General features: G+C 37.1%; 1 protein-coding gene across 11 annotated transcripts in view; it reads right to left on the reverse strand.

Moving 5' to 3' along the window:
- Positions 1-15,370, reverse strand: part of Mctp1 (multiple C2 and transmembrane domain containing 1) — a 539,183-nt gene that overhangs the window by 257,589 nt on the left and 266,224 nt on the right. The window lies entirely within an intron of this gene.

Raw genomic sequence — 15,370 nt, forward strand, 5'->3', positions numbered from 1 at the left:
TTCCTAGCTTTATTTCACCTCTCTTAACTATAGCCAATGTGGTTTCAACGTCAACCACTTATGCTTTCTTTCTTCCAAATACCTAATACAAATTATTCTGAGCTCAAGGTCTGATGGACAGTTTTGCAGCTGCTATTTGGCCTCATTGCTGCATGCCACAGCTCTCTTTGAAAGGGTTGCCTGGTTAAATCCAATTTACTGAAGACCACCTCTTTCTCTTTTATTTACCCAACAGCAATTGATGAGAAGCATTTATTAGATCTGCAAAAGCAGCAGCATCATAGGAATATCTCATCACATTGATGGATTCCATCTCTGTAAAAGGGAAGGGATTAAACAAGGACATGAATCATTAAGAGTCAGTTTAGAGTTCTGTCTATAGGGCAAGTTCTATAAATCCTGTTTTACTTAGCTGGTTTATTACATTCTGTTTTCCAGACCTCAATCTAAGTTTCCTAGCTAGAAGCCCAAGGGAAAGATAAATCACAGAATTACCTTAGCCTGACCAGGTCTCTCTACCAGCACCTCTCATACCACTTTCCGTATCATATCTCCTACAGTTTTTCTGGACTTACTACAACGTTCAATGCTTTTTCTTTACCAGACCTTATCATCAAACGCCTGGTCATATAGTTCAAAAGCACAGAAGGAGATGCAGTGGCACACATGTATAATTCTAGCCACTCGGGGGCAGAGGCAGCGAAAGCAAACTTAAGGCCAGCCTGGACAGCTTAGCCAGTTGCTGTCTCAAAAAAAATTTTTTTTAAGGCTAGGGATATAATTAGTGGTGGAGCACTCGGTCAACATGTGTGAGGCCTGTGTTCACTCTTCAGTACCCAAGGAAACGAAAGCGTAGGAAGAAATATAGGCCTGTAAATATGAAATATATGGTGACTGTTGGTGTGCCACTGAACCACAGAAAATCTAAAACGTTTGGTTTTGCCAATAACATTTTAAAAAGAATCCCTTATGTTCCTATGAAAAGCTAAAGTAATACTTTTACTACTTAATAGTAGTACTTACAATTGTCCTAATATTTAAAAACACTTATAATATGTTATAATACTACATTGTTATAATACTGTTTTCTGCATTACTGGTTCCCTACATTAGTCTATTTCAAGAGCAAAAACAATCCATTTAAACTGTGCTGTCTTTTCAGTCTATTGATTTTTGGTGTGCATGACAGAGTGAGGAGAACTATATTTCTGCTATGGCATCTATTATTCTTAATGCTAAGAGGTATTTTTGTTTCTCAACATTATTGAATTGAAATATCAAAACCGAAGCCAGTAAAAATTAACTGCAAATAATTTCAAATCCTCTCAGCTACTACCTGTTTTCGCTAGGCTTAGTTTTGCTACCACTGTGGACACTTACAAGGATTCCTTTTCAGGATTCTGTTTTTCATGATCTCAGAGCACAAACCTGAAATAATTATCAGAAGATAAATATGATATTTACAAAACAGGAGCTTTGTGCTTTACAGAGTCAGATATATCGGGGGAGGAAGTATTTCTTAAAAATTGCTTTTAAAAAGATCTTAACATAAATTCTACTCTTCCTTTCCTGAGCCCCCTGGAGTAAGCACCACAAAGCCGTGCAATGGGCAGGTTGCTAGCATCAGTTACTCGGTAGGGCAAAAATTATGATGTGACCCTGCAGCACACACCGGAGAAGATTTTGAAGGACAAAAGTGACCGCTAAATTCTGGAGCCCACTGGAATGTATAATACAGTAGTTGCTAAAAATAATGAAAGGGTAAAAATGTCCTTGAAACTCTCATTTGAAAGTATTCACTAATTTCATCAATAATCTAGTTAAAACCATATTGATGATGATGATCATGTGACTATGAGAGGGCTTACTTTATAAAATAAACTGCATGTGCGGTATTCTAGCTAGTCTTTAGAACAAGCCAGGAGGAGGACACTTTGTCATCTCCAGTTCACATTATTCAGTGCCACAGTTGTGGTCTGGCTCTGACCAGACTCATGTGGCAGCGGACACTGTGGGCACCTCTCACATGCTGAGGAGTCATGTACTCTCAACTGCCCTTAACACAAGACTCCCTACTTCTTTCTGTCTCTCAAACACCTGAAACTCTGCAGCCAAGAGACTTATGTGTGGACCATGCCAGGGCCAGGGCATGACTTAGCCAATGGCAAATGGGAATTGCTGAAAGAACCTATATTCTAGTTCCCTTCTGGAACTTGCTAAGGAAGCTCTACGCCAGGTCCCCCAGGGCCCCTTTTTACCTGCTGCTTATCTCACCCTCTCTGCTGAGTGCTTCTCTCCCCTGTCTCACTCCTACCCTTAACCCAGTTTCTGGGATTATCTTCCGAAGAAACTCAAATCCCTGGGTCAGGGCTTGCTTCGGAGACTCAACTTAAAAATCCTATTTAAAACTCAGACAACTTTAATAAAATATTTAAAATAAATGTATCAAAGTTTAAAAGCTTTTGCAGTTTTTGGAAAAGCAATTTATTTTACTTTGATAATTTATACCCAGGTTTTCTTTACTAAAAAAGAACAAAGTTTTGCTCATCTTTTCTCCATTTATGTAGTAATTATTCTCTGGTAGCTTTTTTCGATAAGTAATAAGTTCTCAAAACACGAGAAAATTTAGAAAAAACTCAAATGCACAATTTTGTAGCCAGTGTCTGGGTACATTTTGGGTATGAAATTAATCCTCTGAAATTCTGAACAATGCAGTCAGCTACATTTTAAAGATTTCTGTGCATGACAAAGAGATCATTCTCCACATGGAGAATTCCACATGGAATTATAACTATAGAAGATCTATATACATTCACAATAGACAAAACCCATACTTAATAGAAATGTAAAACTACAATAAATAAAAACAATAAATGATGAAATGATGAACAATAAGTGAAGAAGAGGATAATGCCTCCTCTGTCCCAGAACCACTTTCTCCTCTTACACTAAGGCTCAGAGGTTGAGAGGCATAATTGTACTCTTCACAGGGTGATAAAGACCTAGGGGCCCCACCCTTTTTCTGAGTGGATCTGCATTTTTCTTCAGAGACAAAAACGTTTTTTTCCTCTCTCAAACTAAACCCCAAATGCCACGATGTGGGGTTGTTCCCAGCAGGACAGATCCAGCACGCAGCTGACATCTGCTTTCTGGGCATCTCCCTCCAGGAAGTGGGATGGCCGACATGGGAAGCCAGAGCTGGAAATGATAATGTCTGGCCTCTGATTTAGACACCCATGTCGGCTTTCAGAATAGAAGAAAGAAATAGATTAAGAACTTCTCAATAAATACTCTTGGGTGTGAAATTTAACATTGGCCTACAGAGGATTATTTTATTTGCAACAAAACCAATAACCAAAACCACATTGCAATTAGTTTCCAGCGCATACTTAGGGAAACTGACTGAACTCCCCCCCGCCCTGGGAAATTCTTGGATGAGCCACAGAGATAGCGTGCCGAGTGGGGAACACCACGGGAAACACCACAGCCAAGTGGGTGGATTAGGACTAGTACAGGAACACTCAGAACTCCTCCCCTTTGACAGCAGCAAGGAGCAGCAAAGGACCAGACTTTTCAAATAACTTGGCAAGTGAGCTCATTCTCCCAAGTCCCTCAGGTCAGTCTGGGTGCACCTGGACAGACTCTTAACTCTCCGGTTTATTTCTTCTCATCCAGTATCAGGCCTTGGAGGAGAAAAGCTGGCCCGAAGGCCTGAGTGAGACTAGAGGGACAGTTTGGTATTTGGAGCTCCAGGAAGGGGAATCTGAGTGTGCAGGTTTCTAGAGAGTGCTTTGCATCTGGAGAATTCTCTAGCCTGTGTTTCAGGTAGCTGTCTCCTGCATTACAGAAGTAAGCAACACTCTCAGAAACGAAGCCCAAGGTGAACAAGTAAGCTTTCATCTAAACTTCTGGCTGCACTTGACATTTTCTATGAGAAGTTTTCTATATAAGGTTTGTATCTATAGTTTCATTTACATACCACTTAAAAGTACATATAATAATCTGTGTAACTGTTGAGGTTTTGTATGTACATGTGTGAATGCAAGTGATTATTTGTAGTGTGTGTGTGTGTGTGTGTGTGTGTGTCTGGCCAGTGAGGTTCTTTGGACATCCTTTTGATCAGTGATTCTAAGCTTCAGAACACAGATTTAGAATCACCTAGAAGGTTTCTTAAAGCAGAGATGAATGGGCCTTATTCTCAGAGCTTATGTTTCATAAGTCTGGGGTGACACCCAACAATTTGCAAGTTTCAATTGATTTTGATGATGCTGGTTTGGGAACCAAACTCTGAAAATCGCTTTTGTCTATGTACATCTGTCTGTTTTCTTAGAGCCTCTCCGAACATTAAGCTGACCAGTTGTTTTTATAAATCCACCTAGATAAATGATTAAGTGCACTTTTTTGGCAATATTTAGAGACCAATACTTAAATTAAAATGACAGTGACAAAGCAAAGATACAATACCTGGTCACAGAGTTGTTTCTTTAAAGTACACTTTATTTTTAATATCAGTTTTAGGTTTCCAGCAAAATTTAGCAGAACATACCAAGAGCTCTATGTATAACCTGCCCTACCTACACATATATCCCACTCCCAAGGGCTTCCTCCCCCACCAAGTGGCACATTTATTGCGACTGATGAACCTGTGTACACACGGGTTTCATGTATATGTTTGCATTTAAAATACACATATTGAGATAATTTAATTTTTTAAAGGATCCTTCTAAACAATACAGTTTAGAAAGAAAAATGGCAATTGCACAGGCTATTACAGGCAATGAAAAGTATATATCAAACATAATCTTAGAAAGGACGGAATTAATGCTGATTTTGAGTATGTTGCAACCATGGTTAATTATTTTTAAAATAATAGAGAACAGAAAGGATAAAGGTTTGTCAAGACTAAAAAAACCCCAAAATCACTAAACTATTTGTTGTTTTATCTGTTGTAGTTGCTGTAAAGTGTTACTTGATTAGTAACACAGTCAAGGTTGTAACTCCTTCTTGTCCTTGAGTACTTGTGTGTTTGCCTGAAAATTCTGTTTGATTTTATTGCTATCCAAGGTCAGGCTGTAAATTTGGAATAATAAAACTGAGAAGGTGGCTTGATATACAAGCTGACTTTGGTGCTTCCTGAACAGCTGCTAGGAACACCAAAGGCTTTTCCCTCTCTCTCCCTGACAGCCTCCCTGCACCACTCAAGGGCAGAGGGACTGCATAATCCAATTAGGCACAAATTATGAATGCTTCATATTTTTGTAATTTTGTCAACACCTGCCCCAGTGTGGGGAAACCTGTCCTTCCTTCTTAATGAGAATATAACCCTTGGTTAACTTGCTATTCTCCTGACAACTTGATTAGATAGTGTATCAACCATGTTGCCAAGCAACATATGGCAAAAATGACCCCTACTTGGTACCTGACAAGAAGCCATACCTTTGGGCTGTGCCAAGTGTAATGATTATTGAAATTAGACATGTCCCTGGAAATTATGTCTCGGAGTTACTGGCTTCTGTGAGAAATGAGGCTTTTAAGATCAGGCTGGCTCCCACACCTGGGTAATATGGATCTTATCTTTTTGTATCTGCACTATATTCCCTAAAGGACCAAGCAGAGAACCTTAGAAGGGACAGTGGCAGGTATTACTGGATGCTGCCTGGCTGGTAAGCTTCAATTTATTCTAGTTCTTCAATTTATCCTCCTAATAGTGTCATGTATGGCCTTGGATAATCCTGTGTTTATTCAAACCTAAAGGCCATTAGTGACCATGGAATGCTGTTTTTTTGTGATATGTTAACAATTCAAAACATTACAAAAATCTCAAATTACCACAGATCAACCTTGCATAGATATCATCTTATACAATGGAATGATATACCAATTCCCCATGGAGTGTGTGGAAGCGTGCTCATAGTTATACCAAAGAGTGACCAAAATCATTCATGAAATTTACTCCTGAGATGGTTTTGGCACACAGTATCCACTGTAAGACTTTGGAGATCTTCCATTGCTGTCCATAATGCATTGTTCCCTTCAGGCCAGTAACCTAAATTAGGTCTATTTGCTTATGTCCTCACATTTAGTATGAGATGATGCCTTTCCTCTCAGGATCACTGTGTCTTTCATCAACAAGTGGCCTTTGTTCTTCTTTTATGTTGCCTAAAGGTTCCTACTGTCAGCTACAGGTTATAGACCATGTTTTCAAGAGAAATTACAAACTAGGCAGAATAATGCACACCAGTAATTCTGAATACTCAGGAAGTTGAGGCAGGAGGGTTGTAAGTCTGAGCCCATCCTGGGTAGGAAACTTAAGACTGTCTCAATTAAAATGAAAGGTGAAATGGAGTTATAGCTCAGTGCACAGTGAGGGTTTTAAGCTTAACTGTGTCAATTTGATTGACATGGAAGTCTTGCAAGGGATTAGTAAAGCACACTTGTGGGGGTGTGTGCAAGGATCATTACTTTGGAGTCATTACTTTGAGTACTATACCTGGTCCTTCATCCACACAATTCAATCCTCAGGATCACAAATGATAGATAGAGGGCAGAGACATAGAGAAAAGTAGAGGGGGAGACTATACAGAAGATCAGTCTCAGATCTTGATGGAAAAGACTAGGCTACAAAGACAAACCTATGGATGCAGGCTTTGAAATGTAAGCTGAGACCTAAAAATTAGGAATTTCAGAAAAATTTTGATTCATCAGTAGGTGAACTGATGAAAGTAGGTTGCTACCATGAGAACAGCAAAACAACAACAACAAAAATGCTGACAACACCAACAAAGCAGAGCTTTGTGAATAGGAAGTGTGTGAGTCAGCTTTCCCATCATTGAGACACAGTACCTAACATTAGAATTTAAAGGAGGAGAGGTTTAATTTGGCTCTTGATTTCAGCGAATTCAGTTCACGACTGGCTGGCTCCAATGAGAAGCATTATGGTGGAAACACATGCTATAACCAAGTTCACGAAAGTTGAGAGGTAGCACAGAGGAGCAGTAGCAGAAAGTATAGGGTGAGTACCAAATATAGCACCCAAAGTCACGACTCCATAATCCATACACACACCCCCACAAGTGTGCTTTACTATCGCCTTCGAAGAGTCCCATGCCAAACAAATTGACACATTAAGCTTAACCACCACATTGAGAGACCTTTCCCATCATACTATTTTAAAATATTATCAGTATTAATATTAATGGTTTTACAATCGCATTTTAAAGACTCCTTAGAAACAATATTGTCAAAATGGTCATCTTCACGAAACTCATAGAGTTAATGCAATTCTAATCAAAATACCAACAGCATTCCTCACAGAACAAGGAAAAAACAATCCGAAAACTCTTATGGAGCCAGAAGAGACTCAGAATAGCCAAAGATATCCTGGGGAACAAAAATAATGCAGGAGGCATCACAAGACCTGACTTTAAACTATAGTGATTTTTTTTAAAGGCATAGTCCTGGCAAAAAAACCTCAGACATATGGATCCATGGAACAGAGTAGAGGATACAGAAACATCCCAGGACACATTTATCTGTTTGCTCTTCATGAATAGGTCCAAAAATATGTATCTGGGGAAAGATAATGAACACAACAAATGGTACTGGGAAAACTGGCTACCTATACGCAGAAGATTGAAGCTGCAACCATATTTCTCACCATGTACCAAACTAAAATCAAAATGGATCAAACAGCAAAACAGAAACAATGATCCTGCTGGAAGAGGAAATAATCAAATACTTGCAGTCAGGTGTAGGCAAGGATGCTCTGAACAGAACTCCAATTGCACAAGAAATAGTAGCAAGAGTAAACAGATGGGATCAGACCAAATTAAAAAGTGTTGTGCAGCAAAGGAAACAATCAACAGAATAAAGACTCAATCTTTATTGAGAAACAATTTTGCCAACTATTCCTCCAAGGACTAATATCTAGAATATATAAAGAATCAAAAAAACTGAATCCCTCCAATAAAAGACCCAGTTAAAAATGGGAAAGTGAAATGAACAGACACTTCTTAGGAAAATGCGAAAAAATAGCCAACATATGAAAAAAAAATTCTCTCTGGCCACTAGAGAAATGCACATTAAAACAATGCTAAGATTTCATCTTATACTAGAAAGAATGGCAACCAACAAGAAATCAAATAACAAATGCTGTGAGGCTGTAGTGAAAAAAGAACCTGTTAATATTGTTGGTGAGAATTTAAACTAGTACAACCATTATGGAAATCAGTATGGCGATTTTGTAAAGGACTAAAATTACAAATTCTCTTTGACCCATCTATTCCCCTTATTGGTATCTTCTCCAAAGAGGTAAAGGTATCATTTTACTGAAAAACAAGGATACTGATACTTATACTATTACAATTCATAATAGCTAAATCCTGGAAGCAGCCTGTATATCCATCAACAGATGAATGAACAAAGAAAATGTGATATACATATAAAATGGAACACTACCCATCTATAAAGAAGGATAAATTCAAGGCATTTGTAGGAAAATGGATGCACCTAGAAGATATAATGCTAATGGACACAAATCACATACAGAAGCTTAAATATAATATGGCATCTCTCTTTTGAGTAAGGCAAAATACAAATTAAGAGCAAAATGAAAGACGAATGAAAACAGGGAAATAGATTTTTTGCTATTGGGAAAGAGTCCAGGAGACAGAAGGTGAAGCAGGGAAAAGGGATGTTTTGCCTCTACGAAAATAAAACAGTAAAAGTAATGGCCTGTAAGCATATATGTATGTGTACATATGTGTATGTGCACATATGTGGATATAGCATGTACATACTCACATATATGTATATAAATAAAGCTTATGATCATAGAATATATGAAATAGCTATCATTAAAACTAAGTAACTATAAATTTTAAAAAAATCTTTCCTGATGATAAGACACTGATAAAAGGAACAGCAATAACACATAGTTAATGAATGTTTCTATACCAGACAAAAAAAAGCCCATACCTGGTTCCCACCAACTATAGGAAATTCATAAAACAATCAACTAACAACACATACAAGTTCATGCTCTTAGCACGAAATACATCATGATAGATCTTTTCCTAGTCAAGATAGCTCATTAAAGATTATGTAAATCTAAAGAAGAGACTGCCAAAAAAAATATCTCCAACCTACTTGGAAACAAGTCTTTCTCTGAGGTTACAAACTGCAGTTACATTCACATTGCTTGGTGCTTTTCATTGATGGTAGAGATTGAGGCGGGGCCTCATAGACACTAAGCATATACTACCTCTGCACTACAGTCTCAGCTAATGTACAGTTCCAGTTCATTTTCTACTGAAATTCAGTGATACCAAGATTTGCTTTAGGAAGCCTCAGTATATTTTGTTTCTGAAGCTGGGTCCCTCTCAAGAAGAGTACTGTTAAGAATTATGCCATTGGCCAAAACTAAAACTGCCCGCAGATAAACTGAAATAAATGCCCATTCTATCACAAATAAAATTCGCAAGGATAACTAACAAAGTGGAACCTGAATACCAAACCACAAAAGCCTATACAAGACAGCAGGGATTTTACAGCCAGGCCTGTTAAGATGGGAGGAAATCTCTGTAAATGCCAAGTACCCTGCCTGATGCGTGATGCACACTGTGTCTTACACACTCTGGGAACTGCTCTTTCCTTAGGGGCATCTACAAATTACAGTCTAATGATAAAATTGCTGGCAGGTCTTCAAACTTGTAAAAAGCTTTGTTTATACCTAGAATGCAGAATATATTTTAGTTTTATTAAATTCAGTTTCTTTTTTAAAAAAAAAAACTCTTCAATTTATTTTCTCAGATCTGCCTCCTTTGTTTCTGGTATAAGTTCTCAGGGAGAAAAGTGAGCCTTACAATTAGGGAGAACTCCCAAATCCTCTCTCACCTACCAAGTTTCTGATTCTTTTTTATTATTATTGATAAAACAGAAATCCATTTTACAAATTCACATTTATTGTCTTTGAAATGTTGGTTAAGTAGAAACTAATTCCATGCAAGTGTCCCCTTATATATAAAACTTGTCTAGATTTTTTAAAATTTTAGAAAACAAAGAGATCAAGTGTAACATAAAAAGGGACAACACTGCTCCACAAGCTGTGTCTCACAACACTGGAGACCTAAGCGTATTAAATGTGCCTATCAAACACACCACAGTAGGATATTTCACAGGATTCTGTGATTCTTACTCCACACCAAAAAGATGGTTCCCAGAACACCTAGAAACTTCCCGCCATCGCAGACACTGCAGACTATCCAAGGCTTCGGGAGTTTCACAGTATACTGATGCAGCAGTATTCTATAATGCTACTCCACACGTGGATTTCTGACCCTGTTTTAAATAAAGTAACAATAAACAAATTTACAAAAAATCCGTTTGATTATTAAATTTGTTCCTAGTACACAAAAAGAAAGGAATTATTTTCCATAGTGGGTTAACATAGGTCCTCCTAAAAATATGTCCAAGCCATAATCTTTGGTCCCTGTGATTATGACTTCACTTGGAAATAAAGTCTTTGCAGATGCAATTACGTTAAGAACCTTTGTGATGAGATCATTCTGGATTTAATATGGCCTCTAAATCCTTGCAAGGGAAAAGAAGGTAGCTGTGAGTTCCAGAGACACCACGGGGGAAGGCAAAATAAAGACTGGGGGATTCATCAATAAGGCAGTCAGTACTTGGGGCTACCAGAAGCTGAAAAGGGCAAGAAAAATTCTCCCCAAAAGCAATTCGAGGGAGTTTTCTTTGCTATACCTTAATTTTTCAATTTCTTCCTTCCAAACCTGGGAGCAAATAAATTTCTGTCATTTTAGGTGTCTATGTTTGGGACAATTTGCTGAAGAGAGTCTAAGGAAACAATATAGCCTATATAGAAACAGTCATTAAATGTGTGTTAGTGTTCTTACTTTCATCAGTCTTATCAGGAAAGAATTTTTTAAATTTACAGTTACTTAGTTTTAATGATAGCTAATTCGTATATTCTATGATCATAAGCTTTATATGTATGTGACCCAAATTTCAAAAAATAAAACTGTAAGAAATTTTTTGTAATTTGAATTCTCTTATTTTTCTCACAATACAAATTACTATGTTAGAACATTACATTCAAAATCCAAAAGATGATATAGATGTCTCTGCAAAAAGAGATAATATCTTGACAAGTCCAACTTAATTAGAACATAAAAGTTATTTTTCTAATAATTACTAAAGATGACAGTTGTACAGGGTGGCCAGATAAAATGACATTCAATCAAATTTCAGATAAGCAGTAAATAATTTTTATTATAGGTATGCCCCAGATATTATCTGAGACACCTTTATACATATATAAAAGATAGTGAATTATTTATCTGAATTCCAAATTTCACTAGCATCTCACTTTGTTTAATAAAGCTGGAATCTACAGTTAGAGCAGAGAGACTGCAATCTCTCTCAAAGACAGCTGATAATATGAGGAACTTGGATTGAATTTATGTATCAGACTCCTAAGATCACGTACTTTATAGGTCATCATGCAACTTAAAAGGGAGATAGTAAAACTCAGGAAAAGGTAGTCATACTTCCAGAAGCCACAAACTCTGGAAAACATCATAAAAATGGAAGAACGATACCCAGTTGTGCCAGGCAAGTCTGCCTCAGTGCCTATCACATACGAAGAATTCTGGAAAAAAACATTCAAATGTTCTAGTGGAAAATCTTCAAGAAGATTTTCCCTTCTACTATTCTGTGCAAATGTAACAGTAGACATAGGGGACCTGGACATTTTGGTCTTGTTGGGTAGTAGGTGAGGGTATTGATGTAAAAAGATAATAACTGCAATTCCTATTGATTGTAGTAATTACACAGTGAGTTCATGTACACATTGTTATTTTCCAAGATCTACATGGCTCCCTGGGATCATCAGCTGTATAACTTCAATGGTTTTTATTCAGCCTCCTCTTTCAAATGACCCCAAGCCCTCCGTGACATTCCCCTGGACTTTCTTTTGTATATTTCTCATACAAACTCAGTGCTTCCTAATTTTACCTTAACCCCTCCCTATCTAATTACCCAGCCAAATTATTTACATACAAATTAACAAATATCAAATTGCCATTGCTATCTATACAATGCTTCAAACTTCTGTTTTTAAATATTTAATCACTCACAAATTTAACTCAAGTTGCCTCCTCCATTTAAATAACTCAATTTTACACAACAAAATTTCCATAAATAGAACAGTTAAGCAAGCCAGTAAGGCTGGATTGGAGTTGGCATTTCAAACACTTTGGTATAGTCTTCATTTCCACATAGAAATATTTTCTCCCCCTGTTCCTTAAGTACATATCTCTTATTGTACTGACACTTATTTCATAATCTTTTGCACAGCTGTCCATAGGGAATGTTACTACTATAAGAAAGACAGTGATACACAAAATGAGATCCAAACTCAATATTGAAAAATGGGAATGGGAACAGGAAAGGGATAAAAAGAATTGTGCAGTGTCCAAAAGGTAAGGTTACTCCACTCAGTTGAATGTTGTCATATGATGACAGATTTAATTAGATGTCTTCTTATGACTAAGGTGAACTTAGGCATTTCACAAAAATAGTATACAAATAATGTGTGGTTCTTGATGCAGCTTATTAGGAGATTTGTGATGCCTGCATACATTATGGTCTAGACCTAAAATATTCCCCTAAGTTTTGTGTAGAGGTGGAGTGTTAGGAAATGATGGCACTTGGGGGCACTGTACTCATCTTGGAGTTAGTTCACCGATGAGTTCACAGCCTCTTTGGAGTGGGGCCTGGTCAGAACAAGAAGGCACTGGAGTCATAGCCTGGAAGTGCATATTATCAAACTTGACTCCTACTTTCTTTGGTTTTTGGTCACCATGATGTGATCAGCTTTCCTCCACTACACACTTGTATCATGCCATTTTTGCCTAGTCAGACAATCATACTGCACTCACTGAAACCATGAACCAAAATAAATCTCAACTCCTCCAAGTTGCAGGAGTCAGGTATTTTGCTCTAGCAATGGGAAAACTGATTCCTTAGCATGTTATCTTTGATCACCTGATTAAGGTGGTGTTCTCCATGTTTCTTCAAGCTACTTTTACTGTTTTTCCATTAGAAAGTTATGCACATCTTACAGAGAAATGTGTTCAAATGCTCTAAGTATTCTGTTTCACAGTGTAAATTTTCACATCCACTGATTATTTTTCTCTACAGTATTTATAACCATGGTTTTTGTTAAAAGGTGTGTTTTGATTTGCATATTCCCTTCCACATTTTCATTTTAGAATTTCACCATGACTTTCTCTCCTACCTATTCATTTATTCAATTGTTTTTCAGCATGAAATCATAGAGAGCTATTTTATTTCTTATAGTACTTATTTTGTAATAAGTACATTACTTATTACAATAAGTAATAATAAGTAATAAGCCATTAGTTATTTTGTTATGGAAATTGTCCCAGCTTTGATCACTGGAGTTTGGAACCTATACTCTTTTGATATTCTGCCACCAATCTTTGAGCATTTTTTTACCTTTTGGCAATGCAAAATGTTCCAGGCTCATCTTGTACTTTCTTTGCCCCAGGTCTGCAATCAACCATTCCTCCAGGAGCTCTGATCATTTGTATCAGGAAAATCACATTAGAAAGAAATGCCTGCCCTTTAGGTGTGCTGATGTTTAATTTGTCATTAAACTTTTGTCAGTTTCTAGGCTTTCTCAGCAGATCAACCGATTGAGGCAGGAAACACACACACAGAGGGAGGCAGGGAGGATAGGAAAGCGATAGGGAGACGGGGAGAGGAGAGAAAAAGAAAGATTCCTACCATTATCTATCTGTGTTTCTATCTGAGTACATATTAAAATTTATTACTTCATGTCAGTACCTATTTAATACCACAGGGCTTATTCTGGGGTCCCTCTTTTCTGTATTTGTAATTTCTTCCCCTATCAGTAAGAAACCCAGATCTCCTTATCTACAATATATTTACTTATTTACTAGTTCCTAGAATATGCATTAGTTTCAGGATTTATCATCATGCTCCAGAGTGCTACATTTATATGCTGTTCCATTTATCTTGAGTTTTATGCCAGACAATCCAATACTGTTTTACAGTTACTCAGAATAGCTCTATTTTCTATCTCCCCAAGGTGTGGTTATTGTTATAATTCATTTTTAGTTCCTCCCACATCTTGATTGATTTCAATTAACGAGTTAATTTGGAATGCTGAAATTCTGCCATAGAACTTTAGGAGAAGAGGAACACTCCGGAGAAATGCTACTCGCTGTTACTCTATTAGCTCGTTTTCCTTTCTTGTCACTTGTTCTCACCTGCGTTCTGTGTATTACTCTCTCGGTGTCTGATCTTTGCTTCCCCTGTTTCATTTTTGTAGGAATGAGTACATAATAAGTTTTTTAAAACTTTACTTAAGTGAACTTAGCAATAACTTGTAAGGTTTTCCACATCAGTTCTAGAGATAATCTTTATCTTTTTTACAGCTGCATAGTGCCCCCTCATGTAAATAAATCATAGTTTATTTACTCCTCTAATGTGGGTATTATTTCTAGTATTTTATAATTATAAATAATGCTACTAAAATCTGGGTGTGTATATCTTAAAATTATTGAAAGAGGGCCAGGGATTTAGCTCAGTGACATAAGCACCTACCTGCCAAGCACTAGGTCATGAGTTTGATCCCTGGTACCAAAACAGAAAAATAAGTTATTGAGAGAAAATGTGAGAGGATAGTTTTGATCTCCAGTTTTCTGGTTTAAGTCTGTTTTCAACCAAATGATATAACAGAGAGTACACTGAAAACTAAAACAAGTTATATCAAGTAATACCAATATTATTTCATCAGCATTATTTTCTGTCTATAGTCTAATTTTACCTTCTTTAGAGACAGCTCAATTCAATAATTTCTCCCTAGCTCCTAGACCAAATGTTCAGCTTTGAAATCTTCCTTTATATATTTAAATGCAAACATTTTCTTCACTTTCTTTTTCTTTTTCTTTTTATTGGTACGGGGATCGAACTCATGACCACCCGCTTGCAAAACAGGTGCTTATGCCGCTGAACTAAATCCCCAGCCCAATACAAACATTTTCAGTTACATCTTCCTTCAATAAGAGAGTTTGGATATTTTATTTTAAAATTGAACATATTAGTTGTTATTTCTAGTCATAAAATTCACAGTTATATTAAGTTATTTTATTCCTTTAGGGTTAAAGATGAAAATTATAGACTACAGTCCTACCCTGGCCCCTTCTACTCCTCAAGGATGGATGTCAAACAGGATGGGAGGAGAAAAACAGGATCAAAGGCTGCCAGCCCCTCTCCGGGAGGTCTGACAATACACTAGTAC

Source organism: Cavia porcellus, unplaced genomic scaffold (assembly GCF_034190915.1).
Source record: "Cavia porcellus strain 051 isolate PalLab524CR breed Dunkin Hartley unplaced genomic scaffold, mCavPor4.1 scaffold_2, whole genome shotgun sequence".
NCBI classification, from domain to species: domain Eukaryota; kingdom Metazoa; phylum Chordata; class Mammalia; order Rodentia; family Caviidae; genus Cavia; species Cavia porcellus.